This window comes from Physeter macrocephalus, chromosome 11 (genome assembly GCF_002837175.3).
Source record: "Physeter macrocephalus isolate SW-GA chromosome 11, ASM283717v5, whole genome shotgun sequence".
In the NCBI taxonomy this organism is placed as follows: Eukaryota; Metazoa; Chordata; class Mammalia; order Artiodactyla; family Physeteridae; genus Physeter; species Physeter macrocephalus.
The window spans coordinates 171,363,839-171,369,838 of record NC_041224.1 but is presented as its reverse complement, the minus strand read 5'-3'; the positions used below and the strand labels follow the sequence as shown (position 1 = coordinate 171,369,838).

The 6,000-nt window shown below is 43.7% G+C and overlaps 1 protein-coding gene across 5 annotated transcripts in view; it reads right to left on the bottom strand.

Moving 5' to 3' along the window:
• Positions 1-230: 230 nt before the first annotated feature.
• The window catches only part of GOLGA5 (golgin A5), a 45,751-nt gene continuing 39,981 nt past the window's right edge, over positions 231-6,000 (bottom strand). For all 5 annotated transcript variants that reach the window (XR_008618732.1, XR_008618731.1, XR_008618733.1 and 2 more), the window contains exons 14-16: positions 5,073-5,321; positions 2,191-2,447; positions 231-467 (exon numbers count right to left, since the gene is read on the bottom strand). The gene's annotated coding sequence lies outside the window, so the exon portion shown is untranslated. The remainder of the gene's footprint in view (positions 468-2,190; positions 2,448-5,072; positions 5,322-6,000) is intronic.

The window sequence follows — 6,000 nt, the reverse complement described above, 5'->3', positions numbered from 1 at the left end:
CAGGACAGGGAATGTTCCAGATTAGACTGGAACATCTTGGTATGCTGGAAAGCAAAGATGTGCTCCAAAATGAAGGGGGACAGGTGGAAAGGACGCCAGAGCTGGCTTGAAGGGGCTCCCCCTGGCCAAACCTGGGACAGTTTAATTATCAACAAGGATAATGACCACGTTGGATTTCAACACAAATAATTTGTTTTTTTTTAATAAATTTATTTATTTATTTTTGGCTGTGTTGGGTCTTCGTTGCTGTGCGAGGGCTTTCTCTAGTTGCGGCGAGCGGGGGCCGCTCTTCATCGGGGTGCGCGGGCCTCTCACTATCGCGGCCTCTCTTGCTGTGGAGCAGAGGCTCCAGACGCGCAGGCTCAGTAGTTGTGGCTCATGGGCCCAGTTGCTCCGCGGCACGTGGGATCTTCCCAGACCAGGGCTCGAACCCGTGTCCCCTGCATTGGCAGGCAGATTCTCAACCACTGCACCACCAGGGAAGCCCACAAATAATTTTTTAAAAAAGAATTCATAAGTACACAGTGATAGTATTTAAAAAAAAAAAAAAAGGGGTGGGAAAGAAAAAGCCCAGCTAACAACGGTAGAAAAAAATGATATATTTATAAAATCATCATTTTGTAACCACCAATATAATCATTCAGGCAAGGATCACCAGTGCATTCTTTTTTGTTTTGTTTTTTCTTTTTGCCAGTGCATTCTAAAACCACTGAAAATTTGTTGGGGAAAAGGGTATTTGCATGGCTCATGGTATCACTCCACATAATAGTTATTACCAAAAAAAAAAAGGAAAAATATGCTTTTATGATGGAGAGACCGGGCAGGAGCCATTTTAACTAAGTGGTCAAACTTTGCATCATTGACATTCTGTGGCTCCGGGATTGATGTGCTGACCTGACATCACTTGTACAGGAATTCCTCCCTAAACTGTAAGACCTGAATCGAATTGTGAGGAAACAGACATCCATGTTGTGTGTCCTTCTACAGGATAACTGGCCCACACTCTTCAAAATATTGGGGTGGGGCGGGATAAACTGGGAGATTGGGCTTGACACATACACACTACTATGTATAAAATAGATAACAAATAAGGACCTACTGTACAGCACTGGGAACTCTACTCAACACTCTGTAATGACCTACATGGAAAAGAATCTTAAAAAGAGAGTGGATATGTGTATATGTATAACGGATTCACTTTGCTGTACACCTGAAACTAACACAACATTGTAAATCAACTCTACTCCAGTAAAAAAAAATTTTTTTAAATATCAAAGCAAGAAGGACTAAAAAAAGGGGCAGGCGGAGAAAGGGCTGTTCTAGATGAAAGGGACCGGGGGGGATGGGATAATCCAGTGTAATCTTGGATTGGATCCTGGTCCAGAAAACAATTGTAAACAGCTTACAAAGAACATTTTTTGGGGGCTTCCCTGGTGGCGCAGTGGTTGCGCGTCCGCCTGCCGATGCAGGGGAACCGGGTTCGCGCCCCGGTCTGGGAGGATCCCACGTGCCGCGGAGCGGCTGGGCCCGTGAGCCATGCCCGCTGGGCCTGCGCGTCCGGAGCCTGTGCTCCGCAACGGGAGAGGCCGCAACAGGGGGAGGCCTGCATACCACAAAAAAAAAAAAAAAAAAAAAAAAAAAAAAAAAGAACATTTTTTGGACTATTAGAAAAACGTGTATATGGACTGGATATTAGGTAATATCCTTGCACAATGTTAAATTTATTGGCTGTGTCAATGGTACTCTTGTTATATAGGAGACTGCCTCTCTTCTCAGATCCAAGCTGGGATCTATCCTGGGATGAAGTGCCATGAGGTCTGCAATTTATTTTTAGGTCATTCAGAGAGAGAAAAAAAAAAAAAGAGAACAGATGGTGCAAAATGTTAACAATGGGGGAATCTAGGTGAAGGGCATATGGATATTCACTGTGTTGTCTTTTCAACTTTTCTGTGAGTATAAAGTTTTTCATGTTTATTTTTAAAAACATTGGCAAAAAATAATACGGGTGGTATTTACTATAATACTGTCAGATACTATTATGTCATCAAAGTAGGATATGAAGTTGTGTATACATCTGGATGTACAAATATGCGTGTACCCATGGTAGACAGCTGTTGTTTGTAATCATTGCATTTGCACTGATTATAACATGCATAACTAGCAGCACCCTTATTTTCTTTTGGCACCTACCCTCTCTCTTTTGGTTCATGGGGTTTGGATGTGGGGGCCATCTACATCCACCTGTCTCCAGGGATTGGTGGGCATATGTCTTCAGTTAGTCCAACCAGAGCCAATGGACATCACCCCCTGGGCTCTTGCTGGACCCGTGGGGAAGAGGTGGTACTCTTTTTCACTGAGGTTGTCAGGTTGAGAGGATGTGAACTGAAGCAGTGTGGTCATCTTTGTTTGGGGAGTAGCTACCTGAGAGTCAAGCTGACACAGGAGAACTAAGAAGGAAAGAGAAAGATACCAGTTGACACTGCTCGAGCACCTGGATTTAAACGTGCCTGAAGTTAGGTGAAACTATAGATTTCCTTTTTGCTTTTATACCAGTTTGAGCTGGTACTGTCGCTTGCACCCAAGGAGTCCTAGCCCTACAGCATGGAAATGCATAGAAACGGTGTATTTGTTTCCTATCACTGTGTAACAAATTACCACAATTCTAGCACCTTCAAACAATACCCATTTATTATCTTGAAACTTCTGTGGGTCAGGAGTCTGGACACAGTTTAGCTGGGTTCTCTGTTCTGGGTCTTACAAGGCTATCATCAAGATGTTGGCCAGGTCTCATCTGGAGCTTGACTGGGGAAGAATCTCCTTCCAAGTTTGTGCCAGTTGTCAGCAGAATTCATTTCCTGGCAGTTGTATTACTGAGGGCCTAGCTTTTTGCTGGCTGTCAGCTGAAGGCTGCCATCAGGTCCTAAACGTTACACACCATCCCTTGACACATGGGCTTCCTCAACACAGCCACTCACTTCATCAAGCCAACAAGGAGAATCCAGTCTGCTAAGATGGAATCTTATATAGTGTAATGTATTCAGGAAGCTGACATCCTACCACCTTTGCCTTATAATGTAACCAAATCAAGACATTGATATCCTATTACATTTGCCGTATTCTATAGGTTAGATGTAAGTCACGGATCCCATCTGCACGCATGAGGAGGGAATTACACAAAGGCATGGACAGGAGATCCTTGGGGGTCAACTTAGGGTCTGTCTGCCACAAAAGGGATGGGAAGAATCCACTCTACAACTGCCACACCTACCCCTATCCACCACTAAATTCTTATTTACTGAGTATTTACAATTGAGCACTAAGCCTTGTTTCTTCCTAATTTAAGAGCAGTTATCACTGGGAAGTGGCTGCATGGGGAGGCACTAAAAGGGCACTAGAACTTTGGTATGGTATGGCATATGGTATTGCTTAGAATTTTTATAATGAGTGTGTAGTATGTAAATTAGAAATACAATTAAAATAGAAAATTGAATATACAGTGTGACTTCCACTATAAGCTGTTTTTTCTCCACTTCTGAAACTTCCTATGTATATACACATACACAATGGGAAAAAAGACTGGAAGGAAACAGGCCCAGATGTGAAGACTTATTAAGAGTGATGGGTCTATGGATGAATGATACTTTCTTCTTTACACTTTTCTGTCTTTTTCACAATAGGAATATTACTCTAATAATCAGATTTTTTTAAAAAAAGTGATTTGAAATGTTTTTTAGGTCCAATATTATGGCTGAAAATAAAGCAAACCCTCTTGTTTACCTTCTGTAGAAAGGCAATTTCCTGCTTGGGTGGCTGATGGAGTGTCTGCTTCTAGAGCTCAAAGAAAGAAATCAGATGGCAGCGGGGAACACACACCTGCTTCCTCTCACACTGATAAACTCTCATCAGAATGCATCTGGCTTTGCCGCAGGATGAAGCATTATTTGAAAAAATATGGCAGGTTTTCTCCAGTGACTAAAAGCTACTAGAAAGTTCTCACCAAGATGGTTAAAAGAAGACCTGGTGCCAGACAGATCTGGTAAGCTGACATGTTCAGTAACCAAATTAGAGGACCTTGATGGGTCCCTGAACCTGTTTGCGTGTCTGTGAATTTAGAATTAAATATGAGGACCAAAGACCACACCTGTGGTCAAAACAAATAAACAAAGCACAAACTTGCAAAGTTAGGTTTACCAAGCTTGCTGCAGCCAAGGAGAAGGTGTCCTCAGGAGCGTCCCAGCAGGGGAGACGAGAGGGGCTTCTTCTAGGGTTTGTGTTTGTGTTGGATGACTGTGGGGGGCATTAAAGAACCAGGGGCCTGTTCTGGGTTGGATGCTGTCAAGAAGCAGGGGCAACTGGGTGACTGAGTACTTCAGTGATTGTCACCTAGAAGGAGAGTTAAGATGGGGCTTGAGTTGTTATTGGTGAAACAGCAGCAATTGCTCAGAAAGGAGGAATGCTTGTCAGAGTGGGGGGGGGGGTGTTTAGTAATTTGGGGGCTCACAAGAGTGGCCTTTGCAATATCTTGTTCTGAGTATTGTTCATGTTCAGCTGGGAACATGGCTGACTGTTTTGTCAGTAGGGCCGTCTTCTACTTTCTCACTCCCATCCAGCTTTAAAATAAACATAGCACCCGATAAAAAACTAACACTCGTATACATTTTCAACTTAGAAAATGCTCCTTTTACCTGGGGAAATCCTTTGTGATTCTTTCCAGCTTCTCCATTCTTAAAGATTAGGAAATCGAGGGTCAGAGACATTTTAGTGACTTGCCCAGCACCACAGCCGGCTTAAGCAAGCCAGAAAGTTGTAGCATCCAGCCTTAGGTTTATACTACTTTGTCACCCATCACTGTTCCTCATTAGTCCTGGTTTAGAAAGCTGTTTGTTCATTCCAGAATGATGGTGTGATGGAAAGTGAAGAGGCAATTCAATTCAGCGTCAGTATTATGTTTAGGGAACTACTGTGTGATTGGGGTTCATAACCAGGGAAGGACACCGTATCAGAGTCTATTGCTGCTGTAACAAATTACCACAAACTAAGTGCCTAAAAACAACACAAATTTATTCTCTTACAGTCGTGGAGGTCAGAAGTCTGAAGTGGGTCTCACTGGGTTCAAATCAAAGTCTTGGCAGGGCTGTATTCCTTTGCGGAGGCTCTAGGGGAGAATCTGCTTCCTGGCCTTCTCCAGCTTCTAGAGGCTGCCTGCATTCCTTGGCTCACGGCCCCTCCTCCATCTTCAAAGCCAGCAATTCAATCATTCTGACTTCTGCTGTCATGACATCTCTGACTCTGCTGCTTTCTTCTTCCATCTTTTAAGGACCCTTATGATTACATCGGGCACAGCTGGTTAATTTAGGATAATCTCCTTTTGTTACAATCCTTAATCACATCTGCAGTGTTTTGACATAACATATTTATATGTTTCAGGGATTAGGACATGGACACATTTGGGGGGGTGGACATTATTCTGCCTACTAGAGACACCTAGCCTGGTATTTTTTTGGTGGGGAGGGGAGGGGAGGAATTCTGACTTAACAGAGAAAGAAGCATCTGAGCTGACAGCCGGAGGGGCCAGGAGCCAAGAAGGGAAGTGTCTTTAAGCAGAGGGGAGGTCTGGAGGTGGAGAGTAAGCAGGGGGCGTTGGTGGGTCCATTAGTCATCTATCGCTGGGTCGTGATGCAATAATAACCAAACTCCCAAATCTCAGGGGCTCACAAAAGCCAAGTTTTACTTTTGTTCAAGCTACATGTCCATTGTTGACATGAGCCATGTTTTGGCTCTGCTCTACGTCCTCTTCATTCCAGGAGCAGCCCCTGTCTAGAACATGTTGGGCTCATGGTGGAGGAACAAGTTAGGGGGCAAAACCATAACATGATGCTTAAAACTTCTGCTTGGGAATAGCTCATGTCCCTTCCACTCACATTTCATCAGCCAAAGCAAGTCAGGTCATATGGCCAAGGCTGACATCAGCGGGACAGGAAGTAAAATCTTCCCATAAGA